The sequence below is a fragment of the Pseudorca crassidens genome, chromosome 2 (genome assembly GCF_039906515.1).
Source record: "Pseudorca crassidens isolate mPseCra1 chromosome 2, mPseCra1.hap1, whole genome shotgun sequence".
NCBI classification, from domain to species: domain Eukaryota; kingdom Metazoa; phylum Chordata; class Mammalia; order Artiodactyla; family Delphinidae; genus Pseudorca; species Pseudorca crassidens.
In genome coordinates this window covers 25,147,015-25,174,091 of record NC_090297.1, presented here as the reverse complement: position 1 = coordinate 25,174,091, position 27,077 = coordinate 25,147,015, and the positions used below count along the sequence as shown (strand labels likewise).

Below are 27,077 nucleotides of genomic sequence, written 5' to 3'. Positions count from 1 at the left end.
AAAGATCAGGAAGAAATTATGAGTGTTTCCCATTTAACGATCACCAACTCTTTTTTTTTTTAAGCAATAGCTTTTTTGACATATAATTCACATACAATAAAACTCACTTTTCAGTACAAAACTTAGTGATTTTTAGTATATTTACAGAGTCGTGCAATCATCACCACACTCTAATTCCAGAAGATTTTCATTGCTCCAATGTCCTTTGAAGCACAAAAGAGTTTTAATGTTTACAAAGCCCAGTTTATCTATTTTTTCCTTTTGTTGCTTGTCCTTTTGGTGTCATATCTAAGAAACTATTGCGTAATCCAATGTCATAAAGATTTGCTCCTATGTCTTCTTCTAAGAGTTTTGTGGTTTTAGCTTTTACATTTAGGTCTATGATATTTTGAATTAAATTGTTTATATGGTGTGAGTAGGGATCCAACTTTTTTCTCTTGCCTGTGGATATCCAGTTGTTTCCTTTGCACTCTTGTCTAAAATTAATTGAACAGGGACTTGCCTGGTGGTCCAGTGGTAAAGAATCTGCCTTCCAATGCAGGGGACACCGGTTCGATCCCTGGTCAGGGCACTAAGATCTCACATGCCCGCGGGGCAACTAAACCCATGCGCCACAACTACTGAGCTCGCACGCCTCAACTAGAGCCCGCGTGCTGCAAACTATAGAGTCTATGTGCTCTGGAACCCGTGCTCCACGCTACAGAGAGAAAACCCGCATGCCATAACTATAGAGAAGCCCGCGCCGCAACAAAAGAGCCCACGTGGCGCAACTAAGACCCGACGCAGCCAAAAATAAATAAATGGTAAATAAATCTTTAAAAAATAAAATAAAATTAATTGAACATAAATGTAAAGGTTTACTTCTAGACTCTCATTTCTATTTCATTAACCGTATTTTTATTCATATGCTGGTAGCACACACTGATTATTTTAGCTATGTAAGAATCTTGAAATCCCTCCCTGCCACACTTGTTTTGGCTATTCTGTGTCATTTGCACTTCCATATAAATTTTAGGATCAGCTTGTCAATTTCTGCACAAAAGCCAGCTGAGATTTTTTTTTTTTTTTTTTGCTGTACGCGGGCCTCTCACTGTTGGGGCCTCTCCCGTTGCAGAGCACAGGCTCCGGATGCTCAGGCTCAGCGGCCATGGCTCACGGGCCCAGTCGCTCCGCAGCATGTGGGATCTTCCCAGACCGGGGCACGAACCCGTGTCCTCTGCATTGGCAGGCGGACTCTCAACCACTGCGCCACCAGGGAAGCCCCCAGCTGAGATTTTGATAGGCATTGCATTGAAACTGTAGATCAGTTTGGGGACCATTGCCATCTTACTCCCCAGAATGCCATCTGTTCATTCCAATCCATGAATAAATTTCTTTCCATTTAGGTCTTAGATATGTTTTGGGTCTTCTTTTAATTTCTTCTTTAATTTTTTCAACAGCGTTTTATAGTTTTCAGTGCATGTCTTATACTCCTTTTGTTAAATTTGTCCCTAAGTGTACTATTCTTCTTGATGCCATTGCAAAGAAAATTATTTTCTCAATTTCGTTTTCAGATTGTTCATTGCTAGTTATTATGAACTGAATGTTTGTTTGTGTCCCCACAAAGTTCATTCATTGAAATCCTAATCTCCAATGTGATGGTATTAGGAGGTGGGGCCTTTGGGAAATGATACGGTCATGAGGGTGAGCCCAGTGAATGGGATTAGAGCCCTTATAAAAGGGACTCCAGAGAAAACAGCTGTCTGCAACCCGGAAGAGGGTCCTCACCAGAACCTGACCATGCTGACACCCTGGTCTCAGACTTCCAGCTTCCAGAACTGTGAAAAATAGATTTCTGTTTTTGTTTTTGTTTTTGCGGTATGCGGGCCTCTCACTGTTGTGGCCTCTCCCGTTGCAGAGCACAGGCTCCGGACGCGCAGGCTCAGCGGCCATGTCTCACGGGCCCAGCCGCTCCGCAGCGTGTGGGATTTTTCCCGCACCGGGGCACGAACCCGTGTCCCCTGCATCGGCAGGCGGACTCTCAACCACTGCGCTACCAGGGAAGCCCTCTGTTGTTTTAAAGTCACCCAATTTGTGGTATCCTATGATAGCAGCCTGAATGGACTAAGACACTAGTGTATAGAAATTCAACTGATTTTTGTGTATTGATCTTATATCCTGCAACCTCGCCGAACTCTACCAGTTCTAATAGTCCTTTTTTTGTGTGTGGATTCCTTAGGATGTCCTATATCATGTCATCTGCAAATAGAAATAGACTTCTTACTTTCCAATCTAGATGCCACAATCTCCAACTCTTACCCTGTCTTTCATTCTTCTCACACATAGCCTTTAGGCCAATCTGCCTAGTGTTTTGCTTTCAACTTAAAGTAGGAGTTGGAGACCCATGTTCCAAGCCAAGTTTTGCTGCTGATCTATTTCTGTTTCTTCAGGTACAAAATACTTTTGAAAAAATGACAAATTATAATGAGAAAATATATATGAAAATTGTAAATGTTTTTCCCTGCATCTATTTATGTACCAGGCCCTGTATTCAACAGGACCATCACAATGTTCATCCCCAGAGGGTGCCAATAATATAGAAAACAATGTAAATAATGCCATCTGGTAGTGTGCAATAAGATTTTCCCGATTCCAAATGCTTATCTTCAATCCTAACAATAATGTGATGAGATTGATGTTACTAGTTCCCTTTTAGAAATGAGAAAATCAGGGTTCAGAGTAGTTAAGTGACTTACTTAAGGTCATACAATTGGTTAAGTCTCCGAGTCTGGATTTGAACCCAAGTCTTTCTGATTCTATTATATGAAACTGTCTTTTGAAAAATATTATTTAAAAAATTTAAACAAATTTTATCTTAAAAAGTAATACCTACACATGGTAAATAACTTAACAGTACAAAAGGATATACAGTGAGAGTAGGTCTCTTTCTTATTGCTATCTCCAGAGACAGTCATTATTATTAATTTCTGGTATTTCCTTCCAATGTATTCTATACATATCTAAATAGAAATGTATACAGTTATACAGATCCTTATTTAAGACACACACGCTCACATTTATTGATGGTTACATATCTTGCTTTTTTTTTTAACTTAACAATGAATCTGGGAGATCATTCCACAGCAGCACATGAAGATCTACCTCATTCTTTTAAACAGCTGCATACTATTCCATTTTGTCCAAATGCTCCCATACTGAGGGATATTTAGATTATTTTCAGTTTTTTGCTGTTACCAACAATTCTTCAGCAATCATCCTTGTATGAATTTATTTGTACATGTCAAGCTGCCTTGGCAAATACTTGAAAACTAATTAGAACCATACAAGAACAAGAGCTTTTATAATTAGGATGATTGCATTTATCTTCTTGCAACCCTGTCTTCTACTTTCTCAAACCTCAAGTCCAGACCATCAGTGCTCTCTAGTGGGCAGGAAAGGTCTCCATCACTGGCTCAGCACCCCACCCTCAAACAGGCCATGACCTGGGCTTAGCCAGGCTGAGTCTAATGACTGCAAACCCATCTGGACAGTGCTGTCCATACCAAGCCAGAGACTCCCAGGAAACATTCTATTCCAACTGCTAGAGCAAGTGGTGGTGTGCAGCACACTGATGACTGCAGGGATAGCCAGAAGTCACGGCTCTGGGATGACCTTGGCCAGTCAGGATGCACTTGGTGTGCTGTTTAGCTAGATAAGGCTCTGACCTGTTCTGACCAGGAGAGGGAAGTAGTGAGCTGCCTAGCGTTTCTGCCAGACTCATGGAAGGCTATTCTCCCTGAACAAGGAGCTTCTGTCTGGAGCAGCTCCACAGAACAGGGCAGCCAGGTAAATCTCCCTGTGCTTGAAGAAGGAAGGTATGTTAGAGGTAACCTGGTAGAACGTGCGTTGAGGACAATATAGGAGAAAATAAAATCAAGGTAGCTCCCTCCCCTTATGAAAATAGTTTTTATTTTTTCTCATAAATATAATGTACACGCATTATACAAATTTCAAACAATACGTGAAAGTACAAAGAAGGAAAAAAAACGCCTGAAATCCCATGGCCTGAGATAACCATTGTTCACACTTTTGGCAATATTTTTGTAACCTGCTTTTTTTTTAAACTCGAAAAATGTTGTGAACACCCATCCTTGTCAATATCTTTAATGTCAGAGGCCTCAGGACTTGTACTTACATAAATGCTTCTTCAATTTTTCCATCCAAGTTACCCCAAAGGCAGAGAAGATGAATGCATGGCTGGGTGAGTGCTGGGTGAGACAGTGTGTGTGGTGCTGGAATGTAAGGGAGTAGGAGAAACTTCTTTGAAATATCGAGCTTTTACCTTAAAATTTCAGACAAATTTTGCATTATACTCTATAATATTTTGCATGCTACTCCATGTTTATTTTTATTTGAAAATATTGTGTCTTTTGTCCTCCTAATCTTTATAATACTCTGTTGTATGTTGGTACTATCATCTATTAACCAAAACAGTGTTGAACATTTCAGTCATTTCCAATTTTTTTCCAATGTAAACACTACTGCAATGAGCATTCTTATGCATATGTATTTTCTCTTGTCTGATTATATCATTAGAATAGAGTTCCAGAATGGGGATTTTTAAAAATAAAGATATTCTTTCCCTCCTCAATGCTTTTGAAAATTTGGTACAAATGATGAAAAGGGTGCTGATGGGGAGAGGGATTATCCCTTTAGCTTCCTTTTGTAGTCCTGGCTGGCACCTACTAGTGGCCTGGCTCTAGGTTTGGACCCAACCCCTCTTCTGCATTCAGCACAAAATGATTACGTGGCTTCTTGGTGTCCAGCACTGTGCTAAGCTCTTCTTTCCACCTTATCTCTTTCAGTCTTAACAACAACCTGGTAGGGTAAGCATTATTATTCTTATTTTACAGAGGAAGAAGCCAGTTCAGTGAATCCATGTGTTTTGGCCAAGGTTACACAGCTAATAATTGAATGTGTGTGTGTCTTGATTAGGAAGCCAGGGTCTTTGTCAGCCTAATAAACAGCCTTGGCTGTAGACTTGTTCCTAGGATGGTTGTCTAAAAATATTTTAGTCACAAGAAAAAACAAAACAAAACCCCCCAAAACACTAAAGCTATTGTAAATTTTAGAAAAGGCAGGGAGGGTAATGGTGGAGGAGACAATTATATGAACACAGAGAAATCTCTTGGAACCCAAAAGGAGAAGTAATTAGTCTCATGAGAGATCAGGGAGCATCTCTCTTTTCCGGTCTCTCTCTTCTGTTCTCTCTCTCTCTCTCCCTGAGAGGTCACAGCCTCTGCTTCCATGTGTGAGTCAACCTAATTCTTCTTCAGCAGATCAGTTTCTCTGCTTCCCCATGAATGTGACCTTCTCCCAGCTGCCAATTTACATCCCCTCAGTTTAAGCATGCAGCTCAGACTGGACTAGGATCTCTCGGTCCTAAACCCAAATCCCCAGGAGAGAGAATCTGATCTGATTATGCTGCAATACACGTCTACTTCTGGTCCAACCAGTTGTGTAGTTGGGGGGCAGGGTTCAGTACTAACATAGCTGTTAGTCTAGTCTGTCAGTAGGGGCCAGTTCGTAGAGAGAGGAGATCACTGTGGGATGGGCAGATTCCTATAAAGGTGTATGTTTATGTCTGCTATGATTCCCTAGCTATAGAATCCAAATATTAATCTGCTCTCTTTTGGATATGTGACAGGAACTCAACTCAAGATGACTTAAGCAAAAAAAGAGAATTTACTGTCTCTAAGAGAACAGTCAAGGGCTTGGATTTAGGCACAGCTAGATCTACTTGCTCAAAAGATGCCATTAAGAACCTACCTCTTTTGGAGATTGGTTCAAGATGGCGGAGTAGAAGGACGTGCGCTCACTCCCTCTTGCGAGAGCACCAGAATCACAACTAACTGCTGAACAATCATTGACAGGAAGACACTGGAACTCACCAAAAAAGATACCCCACATCTAAACACAAAGGAGAAGCTGCAATGAGATGGTAGGAGGGGTGCAATCACAATAAAATCAAATCCCATAACTGCTGGGTGGGTGATTCACAAACTGGAGAACACTTATACCACAGAAGTTCACCCACTGGAGTGAAGGTTCTGAGCCCCACGTCAGGCTTTCCAACCTGGGGGTCCAGCAACGAGAGGAGGAATTCCTAGAGAATCAGGCTTTGAAGGCTAGCGGGATTGACTGCAGGAGTTCAACAGGACTGGGGGAAACAGAGACTCCACTCCTGGAGGGCACACACAAAGTAGTGTGCACATCAGGACCCAGGGGGAGGGAGCAGTGACCCCATAGGAGACTGAACCAGACCTACCTGCTAGTGTTGAACGGTCTCCTGCAGAGGCTGGGGGTGGCTGTGGCTTACCACAGGGACAAGAACACTGGCAACAGAAGTTCTGGGAAGTACTCCTTGGCTTGAGCCCTCCCAGAGTCTGCCATTAGCCCAACCAAAGAGCCGGGTAGGCTCCAGTGCTCAGTTGCCTCAGGCCAAACAACCAACAGGGAGGGAACCCAGCCTGACCCATCAGCACACAAACGGATTAAAGTTTTATTGAGCCCTGCCCACCAGAGCAACACCCAGCTCTACCCACCACTAGTCCCTCCCATCAGGAAGCTTGCAAAAGCCTCACAGATAGCCTCAGCCACCAGAGGGCAGACAGCAGAAGCAAGAAGAACTACAATTCTGCAGCCTGTGGAAGGAAAACCACATTCACAGAAAGATAGACAAAATGAAAAGGCAGAGGACTTTGTACCAGATGAAGGAATGAGATAAACCCCCAGAGAAACAACTAAATGAGGTGGAGACAGGCAACCTTCCAGAAAAAGAATTCAGAATAATGATAGTGAAGATGATCCAGGACCTCGGAAAAAGAATGGAGGCAAAGATCGAGAAGATGCAAGAAATGTTTAACAAAGACCTAGAAGAATTAAAGAACAAACACCTAGAATAATGAAAGAACAAACAAACAGAAATGAACAATACAATAACTGAAATGAAAAATACACTAGAAGGAATCAGTAGCAGAATAACTGAGGCAGAAGAATGGATAAGTGATCTGGAAGACAGAATGGTGGAATTCACTGCCGCAGAACAGGATAAAGAAAAAAGAATGAAAAGAAATGAAGACAGCCTAAGAGACCTCTGGGACAACATTAAACGCAACAACATTCGCATTATAGGGGTCCCAGAAGGAGAAGAGAGAGAGAAAGTACCCGAAAAAGTATTTGAAGCGACTATAGTTGAAAACTTCCCTAACATGGGAAAGGAAATAGCCACCCAAGTCCAGGAGTGCAGAGAGTCCCAGGCAGGATAGACCCAAGGAGAAACATGCCAAGACATATAGTAATCAAATTGACAAAAATTAAAGACAAAGAAAAATTATTGAAAGCAACAAGGGAAAAACGACAAATAATATACAAGGGAACTCCCATAAGATTAACAGCTGATTTCTCAGCAGAAACTCTACAAGGCAGAAAGGATTGGCATGATATATTTAAAGTGATGAAAGGGAAGAACCTACAACCAAGATTACTCTACCTGGCAAGGGTCTTATTCAGATTCAACGGAGAAATCAAAAGCTTTACAGACAAGCAAAAGTTAAGAGAATTCAGCACCACCAAACCAGTTCTACAACAAATGCTAAAGGAACTTCTCTAAGTGGGAAACACAAGAGAAGAAAAGGACCTACACAAACAAACCCAAAACAATTAAGAAAATCGTAATAGGAACATACATATCGATAATTACCTTAAACGTGAGTGGATTAAATGCTCCAACAAAAAGACACAGGCTCGCTGAATGGATACAAAAACAATACCTATATATATGCTGTCTACAAGAGACCCACTTCAGACCTAGGGACACATACAGACTGAACGTGAGGGGATGAAAAAAGATATTCCAGACAAATGGAAATCAAAAGAAAGCTGGACGGCTTCCCTGGTGGCGCAGTGGTTGAGAGTCCGCCTGCCAATGCAGGGGACATGGGTTCAAGCCCTGGTCCGGGAGGATCCCACATGCCATGGAGCAACTAAGCCCGTGAGCCACAACTACTGAGCCCACATGCCACAACTACTGAAGCCCGCAAGCCACAACTACTGAAGCCCACGTGCCTAGAGCCTGTGTTCCGCAACAAGAGAGGCCACTGCAATGAGAAGCCTGCACACCACAACGAAGAGCAGCCTCTGCTCACTGCAATTAGAGAGGGCCCGTGTGCAGCAATAAAGACCCAACGCAGACAAAAATAAATACATAAAATAAACATTAAAAAAAAAAGAAAGCTGGAGTAGAAATACTCATATCAGATAAAATAGACTTTAAAATAAAGAATGTTACAAGAGACAAGGAAGGACACCACATAATGATCAAGGGATCAATCCAAGAAGATATGACAATTATAAATATATTTGCACCCAACATAGAAGCACCTCAATATATGAGGCAACTGCTAACAGCTATAAAAGAGGAAATCGACAGTAACACAATAATAGTGGGGGACTTTAACATCTCACTTACACCAATGGACAGATCATCCAGACAGAAAATTAATAAGGAAACACAAGCTTTCAATGACACATAGACCAGATACATTTAATTGATATTTATAGGACATTCCAATCAAAAACAGCAGATTACACTTTCTTCTCAAGTGCACACAGAACATTCTCCAAGATAGATCACATCTTGGGTCACAAATCAAGCCTCAGTAAATTTAAGAAAATTGAAATCATATCAAACATCTTTTCTGACCACAACACTATGAGATTAGAAATCAATTACAGGGAAAAAAACGTAAAAAACACAAACATGTGAGGCTAAACAATACTAAATAACCAAGAGATCATTGAAGAAATCAAAGAGGAAATCAAAAAATACCTAGAGACAAATTACAACGAAAACACAATGATCCAAAACCTATGAGATGCAGCAAAAGCAGTTCTAAGAGGGAAGTTTATAGCAATACAAGCCTACTTCAAGAAATAAGAAAAATCTCAAATAAACAATCTAACCTTACACCTAAAGGGACTAGAGAAAGAAGAACAAACAAAACCCAAATTTAGTAGAAGGAAAGAACTCATAAGGATCAGAGCAGAAATAAATGAAATAGAAACAAAACAATTGCAAAGATCAATAAAACTAGGAGCTGGTTCTTTGAGAAGATAAACAAAATTGATAAATCTTTAGCCAGACTCATCAAGAAAAAGAGGAAGAGGACTCAAATCAATAAAATTAGAAATGAAAAAGGAGAAGTTACAGCAGACACCTCAGAAATACAAAGCATCATAAGAGACTACTACAAGCAACTCTAAGCCAATAAAATGGACAAATTCTTAGAAAGGTATAACCTTCCAAGACTGAACCAGGAAGAAATAGAAAAAATGAACAGACCAATCACAAGTAATGAAATTGAAACTGTGATTAAAAATCTTCCAACAAATGAAAGTTCAGGACCAGATGGCTTCACAGGTCAATTCTAACAAATATTTAGAGAAGAGCTAACACCCATCCTTCTCAAACTCTTCCAAAAAATTGCAGAGGAAGGAACACTCCCAAACTCATTCTATGAGGTCACCATCACCCTGATACCAAAACCAGACAAAGATACTACAAAAAAAGAAAATTACAGACCAATATCACTGATGAATACAGATGCAAAAATCCTCAACAAAATACTAGCAAACTGAAACCAACAACATATTAAAAGGATCATACACCATGATCAAGTGGGATTTATCCCAGGGATGCAAGGATTCTTCAATATACACAAATCAATCAATGTGATACACCATATTAACAAATTGAAGAAGAAAAACCATATGATCATCTCAAAAGATGCAGAAAAAACTTTTTTTTTTTTTTGCAGTACACAGGCCTCTCACTGTTGTGGCCTCTCCCGTTGCGGAGCACAGGCTCTGGATGCGCAGGCTCAGCGGCCATGGCTCACGGGCCCAGCCGCTCCGCGGCATGTGGGATCTTCTTAAACCGGGGCACGAACCCGTGTCCCCTGCATCGGCAGGCGGACTCTCAACCACTGCGCCACCAGGGAAGGCCCAGAAAAAACTTTTGACAAAATTCAACACCCATTTATGATAAAAACTCTCCAGAAAGCGGGCATAGAGGGAACCTACCTCAACGTAATAAAGGCCATATATGACAAATCCACAGCAAACATCATTCTCAATGGTGAAAAACTGAAAGCATTTCCTCTAAGAACAGGAACAAGACAAGGATGTCCACTCTCACCACTATTATTCAACATAGTTTTGGAAGTCCTAGCTATGGAAATCAAAGAAGAAATAGAAATAAAAGGAATACAAATTGGAAAAGAAGAAGTAAAATTGTCACTGTTTGCAGATGACATGATACTGTACATAGAGAATCCTAAAGATGCTACCAGAAAACTACTAGAGCTAGTCAATGAATCTGGTAAAGTTACAGGATACAAAATTAATGCACAGAAATCTCTTGCATTCCTATACACTAACAACAAAAGAACAGAAAGAGAAATTAAGGAAACAATCCCATTTACCATTGCAACAAAAAGAATAAAATGCCTAAGAATAAACCTACCTAAGGAGGTAGAAACCTGTACTCAGAAAACTGTAAGACACTGATGAAAGAAATTAAAGATGATACAAACAGATGGAGAGATATACCATGTCCTTGGATTGGAAGAAGCAACATTGTGAAAATGACTATACTACCCAAAGCAATCTACAGATTCAATGCAATCCCTATCAAATTACCAGTGGCATTTTGTACAGAACTAGAACAAAAAATCTTAAAATTTGTATGGAGACACAAAAGACCCCAAATAGCCAAAGCAGTCTTGAGGGAAAAAAACGGAGCTGGAGGAATCAGACTCCCTGACTTCAGACTATACTGCAAAGCTACAGTAATCAAGACAATATGGTACTGGTACAAGAACAGAAATATAGATCAATGGAACAGGATAGAAAGCCCAGAGATAAAGCCACGCACCTATGGTCAACTAATCTATGACAAAGGAGACAAGGATATACAATGGAGAAAAGACAGTCTCTGCAATAAGTGGTGCTGGGAAAACTGGACAGCTACATGTAAAAGAATGAAATTAGAACACTCCCTAACACCGTATACAAAAATAAACTCAAAATGGATTAGAGACCTAAATGTAAGACTGGACATTATAAAACTCTTAGAGGAAAACATAGGAAGAACACTCTTTGCCATAAATCACAGCAAGATCTTTTTTTTTTTTTTTTTGGCTGTGTTGGGTCTTCGTTTCTGTGCGAGGGCTTTCTCTAGTTGCTGCGAGCAGGTGCCACTCTTCATCGCGATGCGCGGGCCTCTCACTGTCGCGGCCTCTCTTGTTGCGGAGCACAGGCTCCAGACGCGCGGGCTCAGTAGTTGTGGCTCACGGGCCTAGTAGCTCCGCGGCATGTGGGATCTTCCCAGACTAGGGCTCGAACCCGTGTCCCCTGCATTAGCAGGCAGATTCTCAACCACTGCGCCACCAGGGAAGCCCAGCAAGATCTTTTTTGATCCACCTCCTAGAGTAATGGAATTAAAAACAAAAATAAATAAATGGGACCAATGAAACTTAAAAGCTTTTGCATAGCAAAGGAAACTACAAACGAAACGAAAAGACAACCCTCAGAATGGGAGAAAATATTTGCAAATGAATCAATGGACAAAGGATTAATCTCCAAAATATATAAACAGCTCATGCAGCTCAATATTAAAAAAACAAACAACCCAATGAAAAAATGGGCAGAAGACCTAAATAGACATTTCTCCAAGGAAGACATACAGATGGTTAAGAAGCACGTGAAATGCTGCTCAACACCACTAATTATTAGAGAAATGCAAATCAAAACTACAATGAGGAATCACCTCACACCAGTTGGAATGGGTATCATCAGAAAATCTATAAACAACAAATGTTGGAGAGGGTGTGGAGAAAAGGGAACCCTCTTGCACTGTTGGTGGGAATGTAAACTGATACAGCCACTATGGAGAACAGTATGGAGGTTCCTTGAAAAACTCAAAATAGAATTACCATATGACCCAGCAATCCCACTACTGGGCATTTACCCAGAGAAAACCATAATTCATAAAGACACATGCACCCCAATGTTCATTACAGCATTATTTACAATAGCGAGGTCATGGAAGCAACCTAAATGCCCATTTACAGACGAATGGATAAAGAAGTTGTGGTACATATATACAATGGAGTATTACTCAACCATAAAAAGGAATGAAATTGGGTCATTTGTAGAGGTGTGGATGGATCTAGAGACTGTTGTACAGAGTGAAGTAAGTCAGAAAGAGAAAACCAAATATCGTATATTAATGCATATATGTGGAACCTAGAAAAATGGTACAGATGAACCGGTTTGCAGGGTAGAAATAGAGACACCTGTAGAGAACAAATGTATGGACCACAAGGGGGGAAAGTGGGCGGGAGTGGCGGTGGGATGAACTGGAAGATTGGGATTGACATGTATACACTAATATGTATAAAATAGATAACTAATAAGAACCTGCTGTATAAAAAATAAAATAAAATTTAAATGATTAAAAAAAAAGAAAAAAAAGAACCTATCTCTTTCAATTTCTCAGACCTTTTTCTGTGTTTGCTTCCTTCCTAGGTAAGCTTTCTCCTCTTGGTAGCAATATGGCCACTAGCAGCTCTATACTGCAAATACCCCGCCTGTATTCTCATGACTTAGCTTCCTCTGAGAAAAGCAGATTTCTCCTTTCCAATCCTTTCAACTCTTATTGGCTTTGATTGAGTTATAAGCCCATCTTGAACCAATCACTGTGGCCAGGGGTTAGTTTCCTCTAATTGGCTAGCCCTGGGTCACATGACCATTCCTAGCGCTCAGGTGGGGCAGCCACATTGAGTGGGGGAAGGACAGTTTCCCAAAGGAAAAATGGGGAGCTCTTAACAGAGATTCCAGAACCTACTCTTTTAAAACAGTGAATTGGATTTGCACCAATAACCTCCGACATATGTTAAAGAATCCTGGTGGAGGGACATCCTGGTGGTTAAGAATCTGCCTGCCAGTGCAGGGGACATGGGTTTGAGCCCTGGTCTGGGAAGATCCTACATGCCGCGGAGTAACTAAGCGCATAAGCCACAGCTACTGAGCCTGTGCTCTAGAGCCTGCGAACCACAACTACTGAGCCCGTGTGCCACTACTGAAGCCCGCGTGCCTACAGCCCGTGCTCTGTAACAAGAGAAGCCACCGCAGTGAGATGCCCGCACAGCACAACGAAAACTAGTCCCTGCTCGCTGCAACTAGGGAAAGCCTGCGTACAGGAACGAAGACCCAATACAGCCAAAATAAATAAATAAAATAAATTTATATATTAAAACAAGAATCCTGGTGGAGGATGAGGAGATGCCATTCATTTTTTTATTCAGTATATGTTTATTGAGGGTTCTATATGTGTGCAACAGTGTACTAGGCTCAGGGGATAAAATAGTGAATGAGATGGACAAGTCCTTGCTGTCATGGAGCTTAAATTCCAGTAGTGTACCAACAAATAAATGTTACTTGAGCACTTACTATGTACAAAACACTGTGTTCCAACTCTACTTCCTTTCCCCTCTCTTCCATATAAAGAGAGAGAAAATGTGGCCTTTCCCTCTAGCAGTCTACAATATACCAAGTCAGATAAAATAGTGATAAATAATAAGAACAAATGGTAAGTGCCCAGAGTTATACAAACAAGAAAATGCTCTGAGACGGGGCTGTGCTGAGGAGGAATACTACTGCTACTAATGGCAATAATAATAATAATGGCTAACACTCATTCAGTGCTTACTGGGTACCAGGCACTGTGCTAAGAGCTTTCTGACCAATATCTCCTTTAACGCCAATAACAACCCTATGAAGAAAGTACCCCATTTTACAGAGGAACGAACCAGGGCTCAGAAAGGTGAAGTCAACTGCCCGAGAGCACACAGCCAGGCGTCAGAGTCAGCGCTTGAACCCAGGTCTCTTTGACTTCAGAGTCCATAACTTTAACTCTCACATAGTTCTGGGCCTGGAGAGACGGGCAGGAGGTTTGGGGCCAGGACAGGTGGGCCTATAGTGTACCTGGCGTGGGGATGGGGGCGCAGAGGGCAAGGAGCCGGGAGGAACAGGCTTTGTTCTTCTGTCTACACAGAGGGCTTTCTCTGCTTCTCCATACACATGGCAGAAAGTGGCCGTCCCCAGCTTTGGGTCCAGTTCCTAACCCTCACTCCCTGGTGCCAGTTACAAACTGGCAGCCCTGTAGGTCAAATATGATGCACAAGATATTCTTAGCGTGTGGCATTAAAAAAAAGAATTAGAGCCCAATATTTGAAAATTGGGAAATTTCACATAAAAATATGGAAAATCAGAATATCTGACAAGCTTGGGCCTATATCCCCATGGCAACCATCTGCCAGAGCAGAGTAGCAGCTGCTGTCATGAGACAAGGGCCGAACTCTCCATTTGCCACCATCGCCTGCTCCCCATTGTCTCTCCTTGGGCTTTTCCGCTAATTGTCATTACTGATGTGACCCTGGGGGGCATTTGGACTACAGTCACTACGTCCCAATTTCAAAGTCCCAGAATACAGAGTTCAGCTCAGCTTGGGTCAAATGTACACCTCTGGTTCAAACACTGTGATGATCACAAGGCAGGCTTTGGTGAGGTCGACATGAGTCTAAGGGCACCTCTTCAGTGAGGTCTGTAGGCAACAGTGGGTCTCAGGAAAAGGGCTGCAGTTGGATAGACACTCCCAGACAAGTCTAGCACAAAGGGGGAAGAAATTAAGGCTGAGAGCCTACTTACAAGACATGTAATAATCTAGGCTTCAGGTCATGATGAAGGTCTGAACTGAACCAGAAACAGTGGGAATGGAGGAGAAAGGAGGAGATTTATAAGATGCCAAGAGCATGGTGATTTGTGGACAGGGCCGAGAGATGGCAAAGAAGACATCTGAGCCTCTGGGTAACAGGGTAAAATGTGGTGTCATTCATCAAGATGGGGAACCCAGGAGGAGGGGCAGGTTTGGGAGGAAGTAAAGAGTTGGGTTTGGGGCATGTTGAGCTGGCTGTGCCTGGGGGTCATGCAAATAGAGCTGCTTAGTGGCATTTGGGGGAAGATCTGTGCTGGAGATATGGTCTGGAAAGTGACCAGCAAAGAGGTGGAAGTTAAAGACCTGGGCACAGATTAAACCTGGGAAGGGGCAAGAAGATAGGAAGGGGAGAGAGCTAAGAGCAGAACCACGAGGAACAACGCTGAGCAGGGAGAGCAGCCAGCAACCAGTGCTGGTCACAGAGGGAGGAGGAGAACCAGGGGGCTGTGGCCTCACAGAAGGCCGGGAGGGAGAGTTTCAAGAAGGGAGTGGTCAGAGTGTTTAGAGAGGGCAAGAAGCAAAGGTCCAGAGACAGTATTTTGGATTTGGCAACTAAGAGGCCATTGATGAGTGTGATGGGAGTGGAGTGGCTGGGCGGAAGGCAAGGCACAGGGGCTGAGAAATGATTGGGCAGGGAGGATGGGAGGCAGGGTGTCAACTCTGCCTAGGACCGGGGTGCAGCGGGAAGGAGTTTGTCCACGGGCAAAGAGTTTGTGTCAGACAAGATTCCATGGGAAGGCCTGGCTACAGGCTAGAGACCCAGGTGTAGCTGATGTCTTATTCTGGGTACAGGAGGGCCTGGGAAGGACTCAGGTGCCGGGTGCTGTCGTGTTTGTGGAGCCTGAATGAAAGCGCACCCTAGGAGCCAGGAGAGAGAAATTGCCCTGAGAGTAGGCCCGGGCTTTGTGGCTGGGTTTTGCTGGGTTTTCCCCTCTGCATCTAGTTTCCTTGATCCACTGATTATCTCAGGCTGGCTTTGCTGAATGACTCAGGAGCTGAAGCAAGCTCTGCTTACTTGGTTTCACAGTTCTGGGGGAGGGGCAGTCGGATGCTTTCCTGATAACTGGGAAACAGTCATTAGATACTGAAAGAAGGACAATTAGGCCTCAGCTTCAGGAAAATAAGAGAGAGACAGGGGAGGGAGGGAGAGAGGGAGAGGGAGAGGGAAAAGAAGAAAGGAAAAAAAAAAAAAAAGAAGGCTCTCTAAGCAGGAAAGAATTTTAGTGCCTGGATCTGGAAGCAAACAGCTGATGCTGGGATCCTTTGCCTCTCTGCCTCCTGCTGTATCTTAATAAAAATAACAATATGTAGCAGTTACTGAGTGCTTTCACCCTAGCCAGGCACTGTTCTAAGGGCCTACAGGCTTTATCTCTGAAGTCTACTACTTTGACTATCCGGTTTGACATGAGGAAGTTGAGAGTTAAGAGAGGTGAAGTCACTTGCCTGGGGCATCCAGCCAGTAACGGGAAGTTCTGAGAAGTGATTGCCAGAAGCCTGTGTTCTTTGCCCTGTGCAGCTCTGCACTTCTGAGGATGTCTCTAGGTGACACAGCAAGGCTGTGGGATTGGCGAGGGGCCTCCCAAATGAAGATCCTCAGCAAATACCTGGAAAACAAGCTTCTCTCCAGCTTGGATTTCTACTGAGAAGGAAGGGACAGGATCCTCTCAGCTTGTTCTGAGGCTCCTTGTCACCTGAGACCCTCTTCCAGGGCTCCCTCCCCCGAGCTTCTAAGCTCAGGGATAAAGGGCCTATTCATCAGGCCTCCCAGAGCTGGTCTGGAAGTGGTCTGGCAGCAGCCAGTGGTTAGTCCCCCCTCCTCGAGCCTGTCTTCCCTGCCCCTCCCTCTGGACTTGACACCTGGTATCTCTTTCTCGTGTCCATGAGCCCAGGGCGCGTGAGGCCCAGGCGGGCATGGTATCTCTTTCTCCCTAAACTGTCCCCAAAGCAGGCACAATTTTGTGTGCTGCCCGCCCCCATTGTCAGTGCACTCTTCCAAGGGTTCCTGTGGAATCCAGGCTCCAGTAAACACCCAAAGAGGAGGAAGTGGGCCAAGCAATGAGCCTGCGATTGCATCAGGGCTGACGCACTCCCTGCCTTTTCCCCCACCTCAGTCTCCAGAGGAGCTCCTTGGCGCCAGGCCCAGCCCAGGAGAGAGGCTCAGGCCAAGGTGAAGAAGGGGATGCTGGGGAGGGATGCAGATTAAATTGCACTCTCCTTGGCTTGAGAAAGAAACAGCCAACAGATTTGAAAGCTGGAGATGATGCAAAGGTGAGTCATTGGAGGAGAGGGTCCGAAGAGGCTGGGAAAGTAACATTTACAGAGTGCCTACCAGGTGCCATGTGACAATAATAACAATACCATCTGACTTAGGGACACATCAGGCACTAGATCAGGAGATTCTGTAATAAGAAGTAACTAGCACTTTATTGTGTGCTGGTGCTATGTGGTTCACCTGTGTTAGCCCATCTAATTCTAGCAACACTTATGAGTTGCATGATTATGATGATTCTTTTACAGGTGAGGAAAGTGAGACTCAGAGGGGTTAAAGGCCAGAATTATCTCTCAGTTGATCATTGAAGAGTCAGGGTTTGGATCCAAGTCTATCTGTTCTTTGATTCATCATTCTATATTAATGAATGTAATTTTTCTCAACAGGAGTAGGGTAGTTATTATTAGCTTTGGTTTATAGATGGGGAAACTGAGGCTCAGGAAAGTGAGTTGACATGCCTGAGGTCACAGTGCAAATCTCAACTCTTGTCACCCTTAATTTGAGGCTCTCATGCTGAATTCTTTGGGCTCAAGAGGAAGGAACTCTTGCTAGAGTGCTGCTAAGAGTCCTTTTCAATGCAGTGTGAGTCACATATTGTTTCTCCCCTCCCTGCAAGGTCACCTCTCTGGGCAGTGATAGAATCGACACCTGCCTCTGTGAAGTCACTTGTCACACTGGCTTGTGGCTGCTGACCCAGCTTTCCCTCTGGACTGCCAGCTCTCTGACGGCCAACCCTGGCTATTCAGTCATCTCTCTGTACTGCTAGTGCCTGGCCCAGAGGAGGGCTTGTTGGAATGAATAAATGGATTGAGTTGAGGAGCTGGGATTTGAACCTAGGCCTTTTGGGCTCCCTCACCCTGATGCAGGCCCCTCTCACCAGTGAGGCCTAGTTACACAAGCTGCAAAGCAAATAGCCAAGGCAGGAGGTCAGCTGATTTGAATCCTTTCCCTCTCCTCCCCTTTCCTTTTCTAGAAGCCAAGGAGAAACATGAAAACTCAAATATGCCCTGAACCAGTCTCAACCCCCAAGTCAAGGAATGTAAAGGTGAGGAGTTGCCATGGTAACAGCAGAGCCAGGTGTGCTGGCGAATACTCAGTTTCTGCAGGGAGGTACTGCCTGGTGCCTGTCTGAGGGTTTACTGCTTCTGGCTACAGGGGAGCTGCATTTCATTTGTTCCTCTTGATGTAACCTTACAGGAGACTTTTGCTTTTCATTGCTTCCATTTTCTTCTAAGTGAAAGGGGAGGAAAAAAAATCCCTTCCCCACCTGCTCAGAGAAACGCTAGAAAAACACCAGCAGTCCCATCAGAGGCTCTGCTGCTGCTGGTCATGAAACCCCATCATCACTTAAATTGCTCTATTTTAAAGGTTTGTGAAAACTGCACCAAATTGATTTTTCCCATATCACTTCTATCTGTTACTTCTGTGGTTTCTCTTCTTCAGTGCTGCATTTTCTGGGAGCAAGAGAGCAAGTCTATATGGAAACTTGAGGTACTCTGATGTGGTTTGGGAACCAAAAAATAAAAGTGTTTAAGAGAGTACCAATTTTTTTTCTTTCTTTTACTTACTCACATACTTATGTTTTTTTTTTTTTTTTTTACCCTGGGTCTGTTGAAAAAGATTTGGCTCACAGAGTAAAAACTTAATTTAGCTTCAGGTCATGATCACTGTTGAGCAGAGAATCTTATAATCACAAGGATGGAAAGAGCCTTAGAAGTCACCTGGCTCAGAGGTCCCAGAAGTTTAAAAAGTAAGGAGGAAAATCCAGACATGGTTGCTAGCTTTTAGTTTGGCCAAACAAAAACATTAAAGAAAAACAACTATCATTTACTACAACCACTGCTTCATGAAAGGAAGGACATTTTAATACCAAAAAAGATAGGAAGGGTATACTTTCAGAATGAAAACCTGTCCCTTAAACTGAATAGATTTAGCATAGGAAATTTACCTTTTTATCCTTAATTTTCTGCTATCCCCATCCACTAGCACCAGTCTGAGTGTGGACATTTGAGAAACCACTGATTTAGTTTACTGTTCCTACCAGTAGTTCTTGGAGATGGTGTCTTGGCCTCTGCTCAGATACCTCTGACGGCTGGGGCGCTCATTACCTTCCCTCTTTGGATAATTCAAGCTGTCACTTCTTTTTGATCTCCCCTCTCTTGCCTGCCCTTCTTCAGGTTGGTTATTGTCCCTCATGTATGCTCCCTTATCTCCCCTACAGTTACCACTTTTGCAGCATTTATCTCACAGTGTTGTAATCACTGGTTGATACATCCATCAACAACTAGACTGTCACCTTCCTGAGGGCAGGGTCTACATCTGTTTACTGCTGGACCCTCTGGCCCATCACCCGGCAGAAGCTCATCAATAATTGTTAACTGAAGGAATGAACTTCTACCCACCAGACTAATGATATCATGAAATAATAGTAATATAATCATGAAAATAACACATTATTTAATGTGTACTATAGCCTGAGCACTTTGTGTGATTTTGATCAGGGTCAGGCTTTTATGTCAGGGCATTTGGAATAAGATGAAAATGATAATCTATGAGGCATGTTGCTTTAAAAGGAACAGTTTCTCTGGGAATTTATCCTACAGAATTCCTCTAAAAGGGCTAAAAAATGTATGTGCAGAAATGTCGATTGTAGTACTGCTTGTATTAGCAAAAAAAGGAAACAATCCAAGTATCTATCATTAGGGAATCTGTTAAATAAATTACAGATCAGCCATACTATGTACACAGCCTTTAAAAGAATGAGGTAGATCTAAATGTATTGACATGGAAAACCGTCCAAGACATATTGTTAAGAGAAACAATCCCAACCCTATTATAAACACGCACACATGTATATGCATATATGAATACACAGAAAAAATATGAATGTACAGAGAAAAATTGGGAGGAACAATATAATACAAATTGTTAATAGTGGTTCTTTCTTTGGGTATGATTATGGGGGACTTTTACTTTATTAAGCATTCATCTCTGTAATTAAAAATTTTTTTTATAGGAAGCATGTCTTAGTTTTTAACAGCGTTATTATTATTATTATTTTTGGCCACACCACGTGGCCTGTGGGATCTTAGTTCCCTGACTAGGGATCGAACCCGGGCCCCGGCAGTGAAAGCACTGACTCCTAAACGCTGGACCGCCAGGGAATTCCCTTAACAGTCTTATTAAAGTATAATTTATATACTATAAAATGCACATATAATTTTTAAGGCTGGGGCTGAGGGTTAGAACACAACTAGAAGGAAAAGCTGCTGACATTGAGGCTAACCTAATCTTTTGTCCTTTTGCCTGCCCTTCTGTTCCCTTCCCCACAATGGGTCCTCCCACCCTCCTCAGGCCCTCAATATCTCTGAGTGGCCTGGGAAACTCCTTTTCTTTATCTGGGCCTATGAAAGGAGAGGCTACACTAGATGACTTCCGAAGTTCTTTCACACATTAATTCCGGTGAATTTGTAGTCCTTCTGCTCTCTCCTACTGAAATTCATTTTTAGAGAGGAGTTGATAAATCTCATTCTCATTACATGAAAATGGCTGGAAAGGCCCAGCTTTTCACTCTTGTGATGTTTGCATTTTAACAAATGAAGAACTGTCATTTTGGCTTTAAGCCAAGAAAGAAACCTTCAATTGTGCAGTTTATGTGTACACAAGTTGAGGATAGGGTAGGGGATATGTTGAGGGTAGCAGGGCAGGGAGCCACTGTGCGGGGGGAAAAGTCAGGATTCTGGCCATAGCACCTGACAGAATTAAGACAACTGTGCACCATCAGCGAAGGAATCCTCTCAATTTCACAATGTGACCTTGATTGCCCCATTTAACCTGGTGCTTTGAAGTCTCAGTGTGTAGAAACATTATCACGGTCAGAGAGCATATATTAAACATTTATACACAAGCAGATAATCTATGTCACTCCAAAAGAAGTTGCCATAATGAAAAGAGCTTACACGGTTAAACCAACACCTGTAAGGTAGGTAGATCGTAACCACATTCTCATTCGGGAAGCAGACTGCATAGAGGTTGAGGGTGTGAGGCTCAGGACAAATACTCTCTGGGTTCAAATCCTGCCTCTATCACATACTAGCTGGGTGACCTTGGTCAAGTGGCTTCTCTGTTATTCACCTCAGTTTCCCCGTATGTAAAATGGGTATAATAATTTCCGCCTCCTAGGATTGTTGTGAAATTAAACTCGTTAATAGCTATAAAGGGCTTACAACAACAGTGCCTAGCACATAGTAAGTGCTCAATAAGTGTTAGCTCTGAGCATCATTACCTCCTAATCACTTTGTTCATTGTGTAGGGAAGTTCGCTGCTTCACTTCCAACAGCGCTTGTTTCACTTATTAATAAATTCTTTGGTATTTTCCAACTGTCAAACGGGGAAACTAAGTCTCGAGGTGTCAGGGAAAGCTGTGAACTGAAAGGAGTAGTCAGGGCAGCGCCAGAGGTTAAAGTACTGGCCTGGAGTCCGCTGCTGTTTCTCAGCACCGCCTTGAGCTGATCCCCGCCCTCTGGGGGCCTCAGTTGCCCCATCTTTAGTAAGATAAAATAAGGAGTTGCACCATGTTTCTAAACTTTCGCTCGCTCGCTCGCTCTTTGTCAGTTCCTTAAGTCGTTTTCCTTTTGCCTCTCTGGCTGAAATCCAGTAACACCTGACAGCGGTGGAGAGGGGTATCCTAATAGCTGATTGGCCGAGGGAAGGATCCAGAAGGAGGCCGCGGCCTTCCAGTGCACCCAGGCCCAGGCTTGATTCAGCAGCAGTTTTCCAGCTCCTACCGGCACCAGAGGAGGGAACTCCTGACCCGCGGACCCACCCGCGAAGCAAGCCTTGACGTCTCCCGGAATTTACAGCTCCTCTCCCTCCCCGCTGGGCTTCCCCAGGCAGCACGCACCCAGGCTCTTCTTTTGCAGGCTGCCGCCTAGGGCAAACTACAGGGGTCTGCACAACTCCCCGGGGCTTCCCGCAGAAGCTGATTGACAAGCACGGGGGCGGGGGTGGGGGGTGGGGGGTGGAAGGTTCCTGCAGCCCTTAATGACCGGCGCCCTGCCCCCTCGGCCTCCGCCCCTGTAAAGAGGGCTGTAAAATTCCGGAAGAGAGATTAGAGGCAGGGGATGGGTGGGGCGGTGAATCAGTACATTCCTTCCTCCCCCTGCCTCCCCCTCCCCGGTTATCACTTTGGGGGGGTTGAGTCCTCTCTTGGCCTTCTCCTGACCGGTCCACTGCCAGGGTCCAGACAAGCTAAGCAGTGCTGGGCGGGAACCTCCCAGGGTCAGCTGAACTTTCTGGAGCCCAGATCGCTCATTTTGCAGCTCATGACCCCGTTTGGTTTCGGGTTGGGGAATTTTGGTCGTTGCTGCCAACTGGGTCCTTTGCATATAGAGTAGTTCACAGGCCTGCCTGTGCATTTGTCAGTAGCTCCCATTTATTGGGCAAGCCCTGGCTCTGTCTTTTCTTCCTAAAACTTTGCAGCGTAGGCATACCTTATCTCGCGTTAGCTAGGAAATCGGAAAGCTCAGAGAGGTTAGGTAACTTGCCCAAGGTCAAACAGTGGCAGAGCCAGGAATAATCCCAGCTCTATCAGTTCCATAGATTTCCCATCACACCCTGCAGCTTCCTTTACTTTAGGACTCTGAAAGGCAACACTTATTAGGGGGTACGGAAGTAACATGTATGGACTACCTCCTACCGTGCTGCGTAGTTTAAATATATTGTCTTTTATGATTTATTTTTTCACAACAACCCCCTGAGATAGATGTGATCATCACCGCCATATTACACACTAGGCAACTTTAATAAATTTATTTATTTGGCTGCGTTGGGTCTTTGTTGATGCGCGCGGGCTTTTCTCTAGTTGCGGCAAGTGTCGTTAAGGTACAGGGTCTTCTTATTTGCAGTGGCTTCTCTTGTTGTGGAGCATGGGCTGTAGGCACGTGGGCTTCAGTAGTTGTGGCATGCGGTCTCAGTAGTTGTGGCTCGTGGGCTCTAGAGCGCAGGCTCAGTAGTTGTGGTGCACGGGCTTAGTGGCTCCGCGGCATGTGGGATCTTCCCGGCCCAGGGCTCGAACCCGTGTCCCCTGCATTGGCAGGCAGACTCTTAACCACTGTGCCACCAGGGAAGTCCCACCAGGCAACTTTAGAAGTTGGGAATTTGAGGGGCAGAGCTGGGGTTCCTGTAGAGTCATAGTACAAAACCACAGTTAATGTCCGTGTAGTGCTTGACAGTTTACAAAATACGTTCAAGATCTTCATTTCAGGAACTTCCCTGGTGGCGCAGTGGTTAAGAATCCGCCTGCCAATGCAGGGGACACAGGTTCGAGCCCTGGTCCGGGAAGATCCCACATGCCACGGAGAAACTAAGCCGGTGCACCACAACTACTGAGCCTGTGCTCTAGAGCCTGCAAGCCACAACTACTGAGCCTGAGTGCTGCAACTACTGAAGCCCGTGTGCCTAGAGCCCATGCTCCACAAGAGAAGCCACTACAATGAGAATCCACAGCAAGAGAAGCCACCGCAATGAGAAGCCCGCGCACTGCAACGAAAAGTAGCCCGCGCTCTCTGCAACTAGAGAAAGCCCACGCACAGCAACGAAGACCCAACGCAGCCAAAAATAAATAAGATTTAATAAATAAATAAATAAATAAATCCTTTTTTTTTTTTATTTAAAAATCTTCATTTCAGAGCTACCCCATTTCACAGATGAGGATAGAGGTTCAGTCCTGAAGTTAAGCCGTCTGTCCAAGGTCACAAAGCTAACAGTGATAACAAGAGCCTGCAGTTTTGAAATAAACTCTGTAGAGCCAGTAGTAGCAAAGCTCATTCCATTTACTCATTCCACAGTGCCAAGTACTGTTCTAATAATTGTAATAATAGCTAACATTTATTGAACACTTACTATGTGTCCTGTATGGTGCTACCTGAGTTATGTACACTAACTCCTGTAATGCTCAAAACCATGTCATGAGGTAAGTACTGTTTCCTTTTCCATCTTACGGATAGAAAAATTAATACTAGATGAAATAACTTCCCGAAGTTACACAACAATATAATGGCAATGCAAGGATGCCTGATGAAACAGTCTAGGGTCCCAGGGTAGCAACAAGGCACCTTGGTTGTGTCCCCACTTCTGTCTAAAACCATTTCCCTGAGGGTCTCGGTTTCTTTGCCACACCACCGTTACTTCTTTCTCTAACCCCTGTGTGTGGCAGGCCCACACAGCTCCCGCTCTCAAGGAGCTAATGCTCCATAAAACCAGTCAAGAAGGCCGCCAGCTTTGCCTCACAGGGGCGCTGGAAGGATTAATAAGCTAATGGCACTTGGAATGCTTCAGCAAAGGCGCTGGATAAACTCAGGGCACTTATGTGTAAAACTCACTGCCAAGGGTGGTTCACGCTGTAATAAGGTGCCTGCGGCCCAGTTCCTGATCTGTTTGAGGTGTGCAGTTTTCCTTGGGAAACCATTTGGATGAGGTCATTCACGTCAGGGGTTAGAGCATTTCCCTGCTGTCCTGGGAGTGCGGGGAGTTAGTGGTGCCATGGTCTCAGGGCTTTTGCTCCCAGAGGGGGGCGTTTCCAATATCTCAGAAGGGATTCCAGCTTACTATGATGTACACCAGTTATTGATTGGAGTCAGAGACTAACCTCATGCTTATGTGGGCTTCAGAGGCAGACACCTGGGCTGAATCCTGCTTCTGTCACTTCGTCTCTCTGAGCCTCCAGTCCCTTTTATTTTAATGTTTTTGGCCGCACCATGCAGCTTGCAGGATCTTAGTTCCTGACCAGGGATTGAACCCAGGCCCTTGGCAGTGAAGGCACAGAGTCCTAACCACTGGACTGCCAGGGAGTTCCCTCCAACCCTCTTAAAATGAGGATGGTAACAACTTCCTCACAGGGTTATTTTGAAGCATAAACTTGATAATATATTTAAAAACATCTGCCCAGGGCTTAGAATAGATGCTTAATAAATGGTACCTGTTATGATAGCTATTTTTGTTATCCTTACGTTGTGTGTGTGTGTGTGTGTGTGTGTGTGCGCGTGTGTTTTCAGCCATGCCGCAGGGCATGTGGGATCTTAGTTCCCCAACCAGGGATCGAATCCGTGGCCCCTGCAGTGAAAGCACGGACTCCTATCCACTGGACTGCCAGTGAAGTCCCATGTTGTTATTATACTATTTACTGACATTTTAGGGCTGGGCTAAATCCATTTCTCAACAATCTACTACACTGCCCCAAGTAAGACAGTCTAAATAGGGGAGAACGTGAAATAGGCATTTATAATACACGTGATACATGCTATGATAGGGGATTGCATAAGGTGTTTTGAAACTTTAGCAGACGAATCAATAACCAGGAGACTCAACCAAAGTTTTGCAGAGCAGGTAGTTCTCTGTCTCAAGCCTGTGCTTCGAGGAAGTGGAAAACGCTGCCTGCTGGAGGCAGGTAGAACGTAAGAGCAGCAGCTGAGCCTGTGCTCCTCACCCAAAGGGCCTTGATTCTGATCTGCAGCCCCTCTTGCTTCAAGGCCTCTCAGCTCCTACACAGCTCTGCCACCCAGCCTTGCCCTGGAATAACTACCCCCTCCCGGGCCACCTGCTAGAGGTGAACATCCTGGGTTCTGTGCTGTGGCGTGATGTGGCTGAGTCATAAGACCTTTCTTTTCACCGCTAAGCTCTAATGGAGGCCTTCTGGTCAGGAGCAAAGCTCCAGGTCTACCTTGTGGGGAAGGCTTAATGATGACTACTGACCATTGCTTCTCCCCACAGGGCCAAGCGAACATGTGTGTGGTGGTGCTGGGGGGCAGGTGAAAGGCAGCCCAAGGGGCAGGAGTCCCTTCTAGATAGGTGCCAAATCTGAGCAGGTGAGGCTTCCCAGAGTGGCGAGGGAGGACAGAGCCCCTGCCCCCCTCCTCCAACTCTCATGGGTAAGCCTCCCTCCTTCCTCTCAAGCCAGCCCCTAGTGTCTTTCCTGCTGCCATCTGGCAGTGGCCCAGACCAATCTCCCAACTCACCTGTGACCACATTTTCCAAACCAAAACTCAGAACGCATGGTCTGACAAAGAAAGAATTTCTGGCCACCTTCTAAATACAAGAGAGAACACTGAGATCTCTTGGATAATCCCTGTCGTTAAATTCAGGGTCTCCTTTTTATCAGGAATTTTTCATACGTAATGAAAACAGCCCCATGAGGTAGCGGATAACTATTTCCATTTAATAGTTGAAAATACGCAGAGAGAGGAAATAACTTGCCCAAGATACTACATCCCGGAAGTTTGAATTTTGATCTGCTGCTCGCTGTTCCTAGGTCTGGGTGTGTGTGTGTGTGTGTGGCGCGCGGTCGGGGAGTAAGGGTAGGGGGACACAGAAATATCCTTCGCTATTGCAGACGCACACGCCATTTATCTGGGGCCTCGGGAAAGGGCAGCCAAGAACTGAGCTGCCCGGGTTCTCACTTCTGGGCTGGAAATCCCCGAGCAAAGGGCTCGGTCGCCGCCTTGTCCCATCAGGATCTGGCCTCAGGCCTCACGGCCCGGCCGCGGGAAAAGGCCCTTCGACCTTGACGGTCACCCCACGGCCTCGGGCTCTGGCCCAGTCCAGGTGCGGATGGGCGGGCCGCGGCGTGGGTGAAGGACACCCAGGCCAGGTTCTGCCCCCCCCCTCCCTGGTCACATGGACGCGCCTTCCGCAGCCAGGAGTGCTGAGCGGAACGAACCACGAGGAGGAGCGGGGGAGGCGCCGAGGGCAGTGGGTCAGCGCCCCGCGGGGCAGGTGGGCGGGCCCCACCGCCCCGAGCCGGCCCGCCAGCCAGTCAGCGGGCGCGGGGGGCGGGCCGGAGGGCGCGCGCGCCGCGCCCCGCAGCGCCCCCTGAGGGGCGGCGGCGGGAGCTGGTTCCGGCTGCGCGCGCAGCGGTGGTGGCGGCGGCGCGAT

At 44.8% G+C, this 27,077-nt stretch overlaps 1 long non-coding RNA gene across 1 annotated transcript; it reads left to right on the top strand.

The window, feature by feature from the left end:
- Positions 1-16,959: 16,959 nt before the first annotated feature.
- LOC137218432 (uncharacterized) lies at positions 16,960-22,146 on the top strand. Its single transcript, XR_010940697.1, has 3 exons — positions 16,960-17,146; positions 18,121-18,192; positions 21,805-22,146. It is a non-coding gene; the product is annotated as an uncharacterized lncRNA (long non-coding RNA).
- Positions 22,147-27,077: the final 4,931 nt, after the last annotated feature.